General features: G+C 43.9%; 1 protein-coding gene across 1 annotated transcript in view; it reads left to right on the plus strand.

Moving 5' to 3' along the window:
- The window catches only part of LOC145411872 (tyrosine-protein kinase RYK-like), a 241,053-nt gene that overhangs the window by 3,779 nt on the left and 222,592 nt on the right, over positions 1-14,682 (plus strand). The gene's annotated exons all lie outside the window — the stretch shown is intronic.

A 14,682-nucleotide genomic window follows, 5' to 3' on the forward strand; every position in this document is an offset into this window, starting at 1 on the left:
GTTGTTGTTGTTTATGATACTATTATCGTATTTTCTCCTCCTCCTCCTCCTCCTCCTCCTCCTCCTCCTCCTCCTCCTCCTCCTCCTCCTCCTCCTCAGGCACTCCAGTGAATGAACTCTTGAGGTGAGAGAGTAAACAGGAGGGTGTACTTGTTCCTCTTGTTCCTCTTACTGGGGGCCTCTTTGCACGTGTGAGAGAGAGAGAGAGAGAGAGAGAGAGAGAGAGAGAGAGAGAGAGAGAGAGAGAGAGAGAGGTAGAGGCTTAAATACTTATTGTTCTTACTCTGTAACTCTTTGGAAGTAAAAATCGTGCACGTGTGTGTGTGTGTGTGTGTGTGTGTGTGTGTGTGTGTGTGTGTGAGAGAGAGAGAGAGAGAGAGAGAGAGAGAGAGAGAGAGAGAGAGAGAGAGAGCGAGAGAGAGAGAGAGCGAGAGAGAGATTACCCTTAGCGGTGTCCTTAAATCCGGGCGGCGTTCAGAGGGATTTAAAAAAAGAATCAAAGCCTCCTCTTAAATCCCCTTAATCTCTTCACAACACCTACATCTTCTTCATTTTATCCTTATTCCCTCCAGACGATTTTTTTCAGCTGAGAATAAATCCCCCGTTGTGGAGAGACACGAAACCGTCTGCCTTTGTTAATTCACTGACGATTTTCTGAGCTTTGGGGAGACGATTTATAATGACGGGGTTGGAGATAGAGACCAACAACCCCTTCATAGCCTAAGCTGAAGAAAATCGTCTGAAGGTAGCTAGAGTGAATGAAAAAAAAAGTCGCTGGATTGAAGTGGTTAAGGGAGGATTTTCATAGTATGGGGTGAAGAAGATTTTGACGGAGGAAAAAAAATCGAGGAAAATTTCTGTACTGTGAAAAAAAAAAAAAAGTTTGAGAATAATGGTTTAGTTGCCTGCTATTTATCTATTGCCAGACGCCTCAATCCCGTAAGGGGTGGCCACAAACAAATCGCCTCCATGTCTCCCTGTTGTATTTATTTAAAAAAAAAAAGTTTTCTGTACACATCTTTGTCTTAATTCATGTGCCACCCTCTTGCCAGCCTCTCTCTCTCTCTCTCTCTCTCTCTCTCTCTCTCTCTCTCTCTCATTTCCCGATCATTTCCGTCCATCAAGGAAGAAAAAAGTGACCGTCATTTCAACACATCGCCAACATATAAAAATTTTTACTTTTTAATATAATCGTAAAATTTCTTCATTTTTTTTTTTTTTTACAGTTAATAGATTTTTCCCACAGCTATCTTTCAGTCTTATTTTTTTTCTTGCCAGTCTTTCCCGTAGTCAAAAAAATTACCCACATTTTTTTCGTAAACTTCATCTTTTCTCAGTTTTTTCGTATCACTTAAAACTTCCACCAAATTTCCCACACTTCTTAGATTTCCCAAAAGTTTCCCACAATTCACAGCTTCCCCACCGTTATCAATTTCCCCCCGACTTCTTCCCACAATCTGCAACCTTTTCCCCCCACAGTCTACAACCTTACTCTCCTCTTCCCCACAGTCTATGACCTTTCCTCCCCTTTTCCCTCAACTTCATTGCATAATTTACAGCTTTCTTACAGCATACCCCCACAGTCCACTACTTTTATCCACAACTCCTTCCCCCACAAATCCTCAACCTTCCCCACTTTTTTCCCCACAACGCACATTATTTCCCCACAGTCCACAACCTTTCCCCGCTTTTTCCCACAACCTTTTTCCCCACAAATCCCCACAATTTCCCTACAATCCATAACCTTTTCCCTCTTTCCCCGCAACCTTCTCCCTCTTTCCTTACAACCTTTCCCCTCTTTCCCCACAACCTTTCCCCCCTTTCTGCACAACCTTTCACCCTCTTACCCCACAACCTTGCCCTTCTTTTCCCACAACTTTTCCACAACCTTTCCCCTCTTTCCCCACAATCTTTCCCCTCTTTCGCTACAACCTTTCCCCTCTTTCCCTACAACCTTACCCCTCTTTTCCGACAACTTTTCCCCTCTTTCCCACAACCTTTCCCCTCTTTTCTCCCAAACTTTCCCCCACAATCTACACACCCTTCTCCCACACCAGTTAATACCACGAAACACCGGTACAGGCCATCATACCCACACCACCAACACCTCATCAAACAATTATTATACTCGCGTCAACACCTATCTCTCTCTTTTTTTTTTTTTTTTTTTTTACCCGTGGCGGCCATTAATAGTTCCAATTAAAATCAGGTACTAGTAATTTTGCATGACAACAGCACTCAATAAAACCCCCGCACCGCTGCTTTATTTTCATTATTTGTTATTTGATGTGAATTTTGGCTTTATTAACATCGAATTGAGTTTGGGATGCTGTTTTAAATCTCTCTCTCTCTCTCTCTCATATATATATATATATATATATATATATATATATATATATATATATATATATATATAAAAATATATATATATACTTATCTATCTCTGTAAATGAAGAGTAAATTAATTCATTTTCATCTCATTAACTCTCCTTCTTTTACTTGCTCCCTTCAACCTCTGTCTCTTCGCCGCACTATTGCATTTTTATCTTTTCTTTCGCAATTTCAATGGTCACTGCTCCTCTGAACTGTCTGCTAGCATCCCTCCACCACTACGACGGGCGCGTAGCACCCGTCTAGCAATAAACTCTCATCCCTTTTCTGTCCAACTCTCTAGTGCAAGAGTTAACCGTTACTTCCAGACCTTAACGTATGCAACAGGTCATCTCTGGAACTGTCTCCCTTTTGTCTCTATTTCCTGCTGCCAATGATCTCCAGTCTTTCAAACGCAGTGTGTCCAGGCATCTTGAAATGAACACATCTTGAATTTGGCTCAGTTATCTTGATTTGTTTTTTCTTGGAGGCAACAGTCTTGCGGGCTGCTGGCCTTTGGTTCCTTTCTTGCATAAAAAATAATAAAGATAATAAATGAATAATAAATAATGAGAAATAATAAACAGAGTAATAATGAATAATTAACATTGAATGATAATAAATAATAATGAATAATAATAAATGAATAAAAAAGGAATGAGTATTAAAAAAATAGAATAATAACAATAAACAGTGCATAATAATAAATAATAATGAATAATAAATGAGTAAATAAATAATGAGTAGCAAAAATAAATGTCATCGGGCTGAAGGGGTTAAAAAGACCTCAAGACAACTCCTAAGACGCCTGAGAAGGAAGAGAAGGAAGAGTAATTTTCTTCACCTCTGATTCACGTCCCGAAAAAGATTTAAAAAAAAAAATAAGGCATAAATTAACTTGACATAGCATAGTAAGAAGGGTCGCGATGAGGAGGGGGAGAAGGAGGAGGAGGACGAGGACGAGGTGGAGGATAGTTATGATGATGATGATGAGGTGGAGGAGGAGGAAGAACAGGACGATAGTTATGGTGATGAGGAGGAGGAGTAAGAGGAGGAGGGGGATAGAGGAGGAAGAGGACGAGGAGGAGGAAGATGATAGTTTTGATGAGGATGAGGATGTGGAGGAGGAGGAGGATAGAGGAGGAAGAGGACGAGGAGGAGGAGGAGGAGGAGGATAGTTGTGACGATGATGATGATGATGATGATGATGATGATGATGATGATGATGAACACAGAGGTAACGATAATACCGACAGTAACAGTTATCAGTTTTTTTCTATTATCCTGAGAAAAATAAAAATAAAAAAAAGAAAAAATGTTTGTCAGAATTACGAGGAATACTTAATAATACTAGAAAATGGTGGAAGATAGGAATTGTAGTGTGTGTGTGTGTGTGTGTGTGTGTGTGTGTGAGAGAGAGAGAGAGAGAGAGAGAGAGAGAGAATGTGTGTACGTGTGTGTGTGTGTGTGTGTGTGTGTGTGTGTGTGTGTGTGTGTATTCATAGCGTACATACACCAAGTTTCTCTTCCCTAACCTATAGAGACTAACTTTGTGCTCTCTCTCTCTCTCTCTCTCTCTCTCTCTCTCTCTCTCTCTCTCTCTCTCTCACACACACACACACACACACACACACACACACACACATACACACACACACACACACACACACACACACATTTCCGACCATAACACTCTAAAAATCCTCTCTGATATTTGCAGTAAAAGTGAAATTTTTTTGATAACTTATAGAGAAAGTCGAAATGGTCTGAAAACTGGCGAAAGAAAGTGAAAATAAAAACCCAAAGAAAGTTCACAGACAGAAAAGTGATAAGGAAGTTGAGCTGGGAGAGAGAGAGAGAGAGAGAGAGAGAGAGAGAGGTGCAAAAAGGAGATTAATGGAAAGAGACAGGAGAGAAAGATAAGAGGAAGGAAGACTGTAAAGTGTGTGTGTGTGTGTGTGTGTGTGTGTGTGTGTGTGTGTGTGTGTGAGAGAGAGAGAGAGAGAGAGAACAGAAAACTAAAGGAATGGGACGACTTCAAAGAGCACGAGGAAGAGAGAGAGAGAAAAAAAGAGAGGGAGCTGAGAGGGAGTGAAGAGACGTAGAGAGGGAGAGGAGAGAGGAATAGAGAGGAGGAGGAGGAGGATGGGAAGACAGGGAGGAAAGGAAGAGAGAGGAATGGAGAAATGTCCCAACAATAAAATAAAATAATATAAAATAAAGCACACACACACACACACACACACACACACACACACACACACACACACACACACACACACACACACACACACACACACACACACACACACACACACACACACACACACACACACACACCATCTTTATTCTCAGACACGACAACGCTATTTTCTTCATACCAGAATTTTTTATTTTATCTTTTTCACATTACATTACAGTCGGTTAGTGTAAGTCCCCAAGTGGTGGCATGTGTTATCCCTAGCATATTATAGGACGGATAGAATTAGTACACAAGTGGTGGTATGTGTAATTCATAGTATTAGAGATGGTATTAATTTCCAGTAGATGTGTGTTATTCGTACCATGTTATTGAAGAGGGGGCGAATATTAGTGTCAAAGTGGTAGCACGTGTTATTCTTGGTTTCTTATAAGAGAGGTGATGAATATTGGTGCTCAGGTGGTGACATGTGAGAGCGTTTCGTGATCAGTCGTTTCTTGGTGTATGATAATGAGAGAGAGAGAGAGAGAGAGAGAGAGAGAGAGAGAGAGAGAGAGAGAGAGAGAGAGGGGAGAGAGACAGTGAGAGAGAGGTGAAAGGAGAATGAGAAAAGAATGGAGGAAAATGTCAGAGTAAAAGATAATGAAAGAAGAAAATGAGAGAGGAGGGAAATAAAGAGGGGAGGGAAAGAACATAAAAAGAAGGAAAATTAGATGGAGAGAGAGAGAGAGAGAGAGAGAGAGAGAGAGAGAGAGAGAGAGAGAGGAGGGGGAAAGGACAGAGAGGTAAATGAGAAAGCAGAACGAGAGGAAAAGGGGAGGGGAGAGTAAGGGGAAGACCAAAGTAAGGGAAAAGGGGAAGGGGAAGGAGAGGAAAGGAAGGAGACAGGAAAGAAGGGAACGGTATTGTGAGGGGAAAGGAAAGGGGAAAGTAGGATAAAGGGGGAAGTGCAGGATGAGGGGAGGTTGAAGGGAGGGGGAGGGTATAAGATGAGGGGAGAAGGATGGGAATGAGGAAGGATGCGAATGTAATTGGGAAAGGAGGAAGTGAGGCGGAGAGGGGAGACGGAACTGGGTGAGGGGATTGGTTGAGAGAGAGAGGAAGATGGGGTATTGGGTGAGGGGAAGGGGAGGATATTGATAGAGGGGAAAGGGAGGGGTGTCGGGTGCAAGATGGGGGGATTATTGAGTGGAGGGAGGGGGGAAAGGGGGAGGGGATGGAATGGGTTTTGGGAGAGGGGAGGGGGGAACGGGAAGGGGGAGAGGGCACTGGATGAGGGGAGGGGGAGGGTATTGGGTGAGGGGAACTGGGTCAATAAGAATATATGAGTTTGGCCGGGATTGTGAGGGGTCAGTATTGGGTAGGTCAGAAAAGAGAGAGAGAGAGAGAGAGAGAGAGAGGGGGGGGGATTACACAAGAAGCAAGCGAGTTACATAATAGGGGGAGTTGGACTGGGAATGGGAAGGAGGGGGGTAATGTCTTTATCATTTTTTTCCTCTGCCTGTCTTTGTTTTTATCATTCTTCTGTCACTTTGCGTTTTTCCACCATTATCAGTTTGCTTATCAGTCCAATCTATCCATCTTTTTATCTATCATATCTGTATCTATCAGTATGTCTTTACGTGTGTGTCCACCGCTTTCCCATTTTGTGTAAGTAGGTAGGTAGGTAGGTAGTAGGTTGATTGATAAAGATAAGTAGGTAGGTAGTAGGCAGATAGAGATAAGTAGGTAGGTAAATAGGTAGGTAGGTAGGTATATAATTAATGTATGTATTTGTATACAGGCTGTGATGTTACCTTTAAAATTGTGATCACATAACAATGCCGTGGAGTGTATGAGAGATTATGAGGGAGATGTCTTTGAAGAAGGAGAGGCAGACCAAGAGATATGTGAAGGAGCAGGGTTGAGAGTATGTAAGTAAGGGTGGTACTATTCTCTCTCTCTCTCTCTCTCTCTCTCTCTCTCTCTCTCTCTCTCTCTCTCTCTCTCTCTCTCTCTCTCTCTCTCTCTCCTATTGATCTCTATGTCCTCTTTGCCTCTTCCTAGTTCCTCTCTTTCTCATCTACCGTCGTGCCTTCCTCTCCTCTCTATCTTACTCTTCTCCTCCTCCTCCTCCTTTCTCTCCTGTTACTCATTCATGCCTACTTTTCTTAACTTTTCCTCTTCATCTCATTTACACATTTATCTTAATTCTTTATTCTTCTGTGCCTTTCCCTCCTCTTCCTTTCTCGTTTCTTTCACAGTCTTTCCTTTTCTTAATTCACAGTTTCGCCTTGACCCTCTCTCTCTCTCTCTCTCTCTCTCTCTCTCTCTCTCTCTCTCTCTCTCTCTCTCTCTCTCTCTCTCTCTCTCTCTCTCTCTCTCTCTCTCTGTCATATTCCCCTTTCTTCTATCCATCCCATCTCTCTTTTCCCCTTGCTCTCCATATATCTCCCTCTCTGTCTCTTTCTCTTCCTCTTTCTCTCCCTCACTCTTCTCTCACCTCCTCCTTCTCCCTCCCCTTTGTTTATGAGACGTAACCAAAGAGTCGTAGTTAATGGAAAAGAATCAAATAAGATGGACATTACAAGTGGACTGCTACGAGGTTCACTGTTGGGTGTTGTTCGTCTAATCACCCCAGTTCCCTTTCTCCCTCCCCTCTGTATTTTCACCCCCTGCTCTCTCCCCAGTCTCCCTACCCTTTCCTCATCTCCCCCTCGCATCCCAATTTTCGTTGTGCCCCTCCCTGCACTTCCTCCCCTTTCCCCTTTCGTTTTCCCCCATCCCCTTCCTCACATATCCTTCCCATTCTTCGCTTCCTCCTCCCTGTATCTTCTTCCCCCCTTGTTCCCCTTCCTCCTCTCCCCTCTCCTCTCCCGTTTCCTCCCTGTTCCTCCCTCTTCCTTTTTCCTCACTCCTTTCCTTATTCTCCCTTCCCCTTTCCACATCTTCCATTCCTTTTGCCCCATCCCCGTCCCATATTCTCCCTTCCTCTTTCCACATCCTCCCTCCTTTCCCTTTCCCCACACCCTGTCCACAACCTTCCTCCTTTCCCTTTTCTCCTCACCCCTCCCTTATTCTCCCTTCCCTTTTCCACATCCTTCCTCCTTTCCTTTACCGTTCCCACATCATCCCTCCTCCTAACCCATCCTCCTCCTCACGGTCCATTCCTAACCATTCCTCCCCTCCTTTGCCCTTCCCACGTATTGCCTCCTCCCAACCCCTCCCCTCCCCACGTCCCCCTTCAGCGTCCCCTTGTCAGGATATTCCCCTCACGGCCCCAACGCCACTACCACTTATCCGGCCGGCGCTAACACCACACTAATTCGCACTATCCCCTCGCCCCACCACCACCCCCCAGCGCTGCCACTATTTCCAAACGACACCCCTACCATTTCCAGACCGTGGCACTGTCCCGAAGCGGTGGTGATGGTGCCAGTATTTCGAAGCGGTACGAAGCGGTGGTGGTGTCCAGGACCAGCAAATGTTAATAAGAAAATTGATCTGTAGAAATAAAAGCTGCTGCATCCAGTGAAATCCAGAAGCCTGTTGAGTCTACAAGTGTGACCATTGGGAGGCGGATGGCGTCTTTTGTAGTTAATTCTTGGGGCTTCCAGACGATTTTACTCAACTTAAGGATTACTCCATAGTACTGGAGGGGTTTATTAAAGCTGTATTAAACCCCTCCAGTTCGATTGAGTCTATCCATGGCTGAGTAAAACCGTCTAAAGATGGCAAGAATATTTTATGAAAGCGTTCCCCTGGGCTCACCTGGTTGGCCTCTTAATTGCTTTAATTCTCTTTGCTAAAATCAGTAAATAAATAAAGAAGTAAATGAAAATAAAATAAAGATAAAATAAAAAGGAGTATTTAGTGCTAGCATGATTAAGGTAATCAGTCGTGTCAATTGCAGTTATTCTCTCTCTTCCTACCTTCTCCCCCCCCCCCTCTCTTTTCCATCTCCCAACTTTACTTTTCTCTCTTCCTCCTCCCTTCTCTCTTTTCTCTCTTTAGCCCCTCCTGGCCTTCCCTCATTTCCTCCTCCCCCTCCAATCCCCAACCCTAACTCTCCTTCCCTCTCTCTTCCTCCATCATTCGCCACCCCTCACTTCCTCCTGCCTTTCCAATCCCCAACCATACAGTATATCTCATCCCCCCCTTTCTCCCTCTATCCCTCCCCTCTCTCATACTTCCTCCTTTTTCTTTCTTCTACTTTTTCCTCCCACACTCCTCACTTTAACCCATCCCTCTTTCCCCTCTCCTCCCTCCCCTTTTCCAGTCCCAACCTGTACTCTTCTCCCCTCCCTCTCTCCCTTCTCTCTTCAACCCCTCCTCCACTCCTCCTCTTCCTCCCCCTCCAACAGTTTCTCCATTCTATTTCCCCTCTTTCCCCCCCCCTTCTCTCTTTAACCCCTCTTTCGCTCTCCTTTTTTCCACATCCTTCCCCAACTCCCCTCCTCTCTCCCCCTCCATTCCTAACCCCCTCCCCCTCCCTTCCCCCTCCCTTTTTCCCATCTCCCCCTCCCCTTCCCCTCCCTCTTTTCCCAATTTCCCCTCCCCCTCCCCTCCCCACCACCCCCACCCTCTTAGGAGTCAGAGCAAGTTTCATCCTAGACGCGCGGAAAACTAAGTAGATTTGTTGGGTTTTGTCGGCAACCATGGCGGTGATGGTGGTTGTGGTGGTGATGGTTGTTGTGGTGGTGATGGTGGTGGTGATGGTGGTAGTGATGGTGTATTTGGTAATGGTGGTAGTGGTGGTGATGGTGGCAGTTATGATGATCTTTGTGGTGATGCTAGAGATTACTGTGGTGGTGTTGATGGTGGCAGTGTTAGTGGTGGCAGTGATGGTGATGGTGGTGGTGGTAGGCAGTATTGGTTACTGTGATAGAAAGCAGGGAAGTAAATAGGTTGACAGGCAGGTAGGCAGAAAGGTAATTAGGTAAACAGGTAGATAGGGCTGATAGGTAGGTAGGAAGATAGTAGGTAATAGGTAGGCAGGAAAATAGACAGGTAGGTAGGTAGGCACGCAGGAGGAGAGTTAGATATGCGTTTTTCTTTTTGTATTCTGTTGTGGGAGGTAAAAAGATGAAAAGAATGAAAATAAATGAGGAGATATATTAAGAGGAAGATAGAAGAAAATTACATAATAGGAGAGAAGGGTTTAGGTAAGTAGAGAGAGAGAGAGAGAGAGAGAGAGGGAGGGGGGGGGAGAGAGAGAGCACGATGATGAAGGAGGAAGAGGAGGTAACGGGATAAAGAAGAATGGGGAGAAGAAAATTGAGACTTGACAAGAGGAAGGAAAAGAAAATGGAAGAAAGATGGATTGAGAAGAGGACGGAAGTGAGATTGAGAGCTAAGAAAAAAAGAAAAAAATGACGAGAAGAGGAAGAGGGAAAGAGGAAAGGAAGCGATAAGTGAAAACAGGAAATAAAGGAAAAAGAGGGAGGAAGTAAATTAAGAAGGATGGAAAGAGGCAAGGGAAGAAGATGGAGAGGAAGGAGAAGGGGCGAGAAAGAGTGAGAAGAATATTGAAAAAAGAAGGAAAGAAGGAAGGAAGAAGATAGAAGATGATGATGGAGGAAGAGGTGGAAAATGAGAGAGGAGGAAGAATTTATATAAAAAGGAATTTCGACGAGGAGGGAGAGGGGAAATGAGGAGGAGGAAAAGAAATGAAATCTGTCGGGGTGAAAGAGGAGGAGAAGAAGGAAATAAAAAGTGGATATTCGACAAGGTGAAAAGGGAAGGAGGAGGAGGAGGAGGAGGAGGAGGAGGAATTAAAAAAGAAAGGAAGAAAGTAAAAATGAACTGGACGGGAAAAGAAAGAATGCAAACGAGAAATGAGGGAGGAAAAGGCGAAGGGGAAAGAGAGGGGAGAGAGGAGAAGATAAAGGAGAGAGAGAAAAGATGAAGGAAAGAGAGAAGGGAGAGTGTAAAATGTAAAGAAGAGAGAAAAAAGCAAGGAAGTCACGAAACAAGATAGGAGAGTGTAATGGATGGGGAAGGAATGATGTAAAGAAGAATGAGAAGGTAGGACAGTGAAAAGAAAATGGGGGAAGAAAAAAAGTGAGAGAGAGAGGAAGAGGAAGGAGGGGGGAGAAAAATAAATAAATAAAGAAAGAAGATGGAGAAAAAAAATGATAAAGGAAGAGTGGAAATATGAGAGGTGGGCAAGTAGAGGAATGAGAGTATGGAAAATGTGGAATGAAAAAAGGAAGTAGAGAAATAAGTGAAAGACTGATGGGGAGAGGGAGAGAGAAAGGAGAAAGAGAAGAACGAGGAGTATCAGTAAAGGGAGGAAGGAAATATATCAGGAAAGAGGAAGAGGTGAAGGATAGGGAGGGAGGAAGGAAGCGAAATAGGGAGTATGAAATAAGAGGGAAATATAGAAAGAGAGAAGGCAAGGATAAAATGCAAGGAAGAGGGTAAAGGAGAGAGAGAGAGAGAGAGAGAGAGGACGCTAAAGAGGAATGAGCAATAGGAATACTAAAAATAAAGAAAGATGGGAAATATGAGGAAGGAAAATAATAAGCACTAGCAAGAGGGGGGAAATAATAAAGGAAGAGAGTGAGACTTGATAAGGAAGAAAGATGGAGGGGGAGGAGGCGAGATAAAGAAGAATGGGGAGAGAGGTCAACAGCATTATATATATGACCCAGTTTTTACTCTCTCTCTCTCTCTCTCTCTCTCTCTCTCTCTCTCTCTCTCTCTCTCTCTCTCTCTCTCACATTTACCTTCCTCCATCATCTGTTCTTCTTTTTTTTTCCTCTTATTCTTCCCTTGTCCTTCATATCCCTGTCATCTCCCCTCATTCTTCTTTTTTCTCTAAATCTCCTTTTCCTTCTCCCTTCCTTCACTCCTCTTCCTTCTCTCCTTCTCGCTTCCTCCACTCCTCTTCCTTCTCCCTTCCTCTATCCCTCCTCCTTCTCCCTTCTTCCCTTCTCTTCCATCTCCCCTCCTTCCTCTTCTTCCGTCTTCCTACCATCTGTCTCCCATCCTCTTTCCTCTTCCATCTCCCTCCCATCTATCTCCCTCTCTCTCTCCTCCTCCCTTCCTTTCCCTCCCTCCCTCCAGGGCGGGCGAGTAAATCAACATGATAGGAGAGAAGGAGAGGGAGGAGGGGAGGGAAGGGGGAGGAGAATGGGAGGAGGGAGGGGAGGGGAGAGGAGGGGAGGGGAGAGAGGGGAGGCTTGGTGCTCTCTCACAGGTAATTCATCACCAGGTGCACTGCCCAAGTCCTTTCCTCCTCCCCTCCTCCTTCCCCCCCTCCTGTCCTCCTTCCTTCACTCATACCTCCTTCCTTCCTCCCTTCACTCCACTCGTACTTCTTTCCTTCCTTCCGTCCTTCCCTTATTCCTTCCCTTCTTCCTTCCTTTGCTACTTCCCTCCTGTTCCCTAGTGTCTTGATTCAGTTGTTTATTTTATTTATTATACACTTGTTTTACTTATTTCTTCCATTCTTTCATCCTCTCTTCCTTCTTTCCTTCGCTTCCACCTTCTTTCACCCTTTCTTCCTGTTTCTTTCCTTCCTTCCTTCATTGATTCGCTCATCTGTTTACTTCTTTCCTTCTTTCCTTCCTTCATTGATTTGCTCACGTATTTACTTCCTTCCTTCCCTTCCAAACTCCGCAAAGCAATGAAAGATATTGTTGAGATTTGTCTTGTAAATAGTTGCAGTTTTCTGACATAAACCCACCGACATGCTATAAAAACAACCCTCCTTCCTTCCTTCTTTCCTTCCTTCCTTCCTTCCGTCCGTCCGTCCGTCCGGCCTTCATGCCTTCATTCATTCATTCTCTTTCTTTTCCTTCTTCCTTTGGTTTTTATTCTCTTCATGTTTTCTTCCCATCTTCGTTTCCGTTCATCTTCCCATTTCCTTCCCTCATCCTTTTCCATTTTCTTTCTTTTCTTCCATCATTTCGTCCTTCAGTTCTCCTGTTTCTCTTCCTTCATTTCTCTTCCATTACATCCCATCCGTCCTGCGTTACTTCTATCCTATTTTCCTTCCTGTTTCCATCCCTCATCCATTTCCCTTTTCTCTCCTCCATTCCATCCTTCGTTGTACTCTTAACCTTCCTGTCTCTCCTTCTCTCTCTGCCCTTTCCGTCTGCTACTTCATATCCTCTTTCATTTCCTCATTCATCTCCTTTTTTTCCCATTTCTCTCTATCCTTCTATCCTTTTCGCTTTCAATTTTCATAACTTCCTCATCTCCTCTCCTCTCTTTTCCAGTCTTCCATATTCCATCACTTCTCCCGTACTCTCCTTTTTTCCTTTCAGTACCAATCCCTTTTCCCCTTTTCTCTCTTTTTTTTTTTCTTTCCCCCTCTCCTCTCGTCCTTTCTTTCCTTCACCAGCCTTGTCCCGGCCTCACTGATCAGATACCACAGTCATATCCTTCCCAGTAACAAATAGCCTCTTGTGTCTAAAAGGTCTGGTTCTCTTTGCTTTCCCTTTGTACTCCTTGCACTCCTTTGTATTCCCCTTTCCTCTTTTATTCCTGTTCCTTCTTCTCTTTCTTTTCTCACTCTTTTGCATTCCTCCTTCATCTTTTATTCCTCTTGCTCCCTCATTTCCTTCATTTTTTCACTCCTTTGTATACCCTCTTCCTCTTTCATTTCTCCTACTCCCTCATTTCCCTTTTCTTTCCTGTTTCTTCCACGTTTCTTTCTGCCTCTCCCTCTCCCACTACGAGTACTTTTCCCTTTCTCATTCATATTCCTTCTTCTCCTTCCCCTCCTCCCCCAATCCTGCCGCCCTCTCTCTCTCTCTCTCTCTCTCTCTCTCTCTCTCTCTCTCTCTCTCTCTCTCTCTCTCTCTCTCTCTCACTTTCCTCTTTTCGCTCTTCTTTCCCTCCCGTTTTTCACTTTCTCCCTGTCCTTCTCTTTCCTCTTTTTCCCTTCCCCCTCTTTCCCCTCCTCTCTCCCTCCCTCTGTCTCCCTCCGTGGCCCAGTGTTCAAACATATATCTCTCTCACTTTATGTTCCCTTCCCTGGCTCTCTCTCTCTCTCTCTCTCTCTCTCTGTATGTATGTTAGTCATTGTAGAGTACTGCGTATATGTGTTTATCTCTCTCTCTCTCTCTCTCTCTCTCTCTCTCTCTCTCTCTCTCTCTCTCTCTGTATGTATGTATGTATGTTAGTCATTGGAGAGTACTGCGTATATGTGTTTATCTCTCTCTCTCTCTCTCTCTCTCTCTCTCTCTCTCTCTCTCTCTCTCTCTCTCTCTCTCTCTCTCTGTATGTATGTATGTATGTATTAGTCATTGGAGAGTACTGCTTATGTGTTTCTCTCTCTCTCTCTCTCTCTCTCTCTCTCTCTCTCTCTCTCTCTCTCTCTCTCTGTATGTATGTATGTATTAGTCATTGGAGAGTACTGGTTATGTGTTTCTCTCTCTCTCTCTCTCTCTCTCTCTCTCTCTCTCTCTCTCTCTCTCTCGTTAAAGCCGAACAACCTCGCTCTCACCCTAATATTTGTTCAATTTAGTCTCCTTTATTTTTACACACTCTACCTGCTCACCTATGGGTTTTTTTTTTTTTTTTTATACTATTTTTTCCCTTCAGAACAATGTCTTATTTTTCTTCCTCCTCCAGACGATTTTCTTCATCTGTTCACCTCTTAGGAAGTGTTCTCCATTGGCTTCTTAGTGACGATTTTTTCATTATTTTAGTCTCCCACAAGTATGATATTTTGTACTTGTGGGCAGACGATTTTATTAAGCTGAGGAGGGAAGCGTGATGTAAAGGGGTTGATGAAGGCCGAATCTAACCCTTCCCGTCTAAATGATCCATCCAAAGGTGTATTAATCGTCTGGAGATAGCAAGAGTAAACATTGATACCCACGTCTTCGGATTTTTCTTAAGGTTATAAGCTATTTTCTTATTGCTCCTGCCAGACGATTTCATTCAGCTGTAGGATAAGTCGCTGTTGGTGATTCGATAAGGGACTGTCTCTCATACCTCTCGTTAGAACGCTGTTTCTTTTCTTTTCTTTTTTTTCCATATAAATTTTGACACGCCAGTTTTAGCCTAGTCATCCTGTCGCCATTCTCATATATTTGACCTGACACCCCTCTCGTATTTTCTTTTTTTAATGCAAAGAAAAAGGAACCAAAGGCCGAGTTAAGATGTGTAAGGAA

Source organism: Coenobita brevimanus, chromosome 91 (assembly GCF_032717465.1).
Source record: "Coenobita brevimanus isolate Jiangsu-jjx chromosome 91, ASM3271746v2, whole genome shotgun sequence".
NCBI lineage: Eukaryota > Metazoa > Arthropoda > Malacostraca > Decapoda > Coenobitidae > Coenobita > Coenobita brevimanus.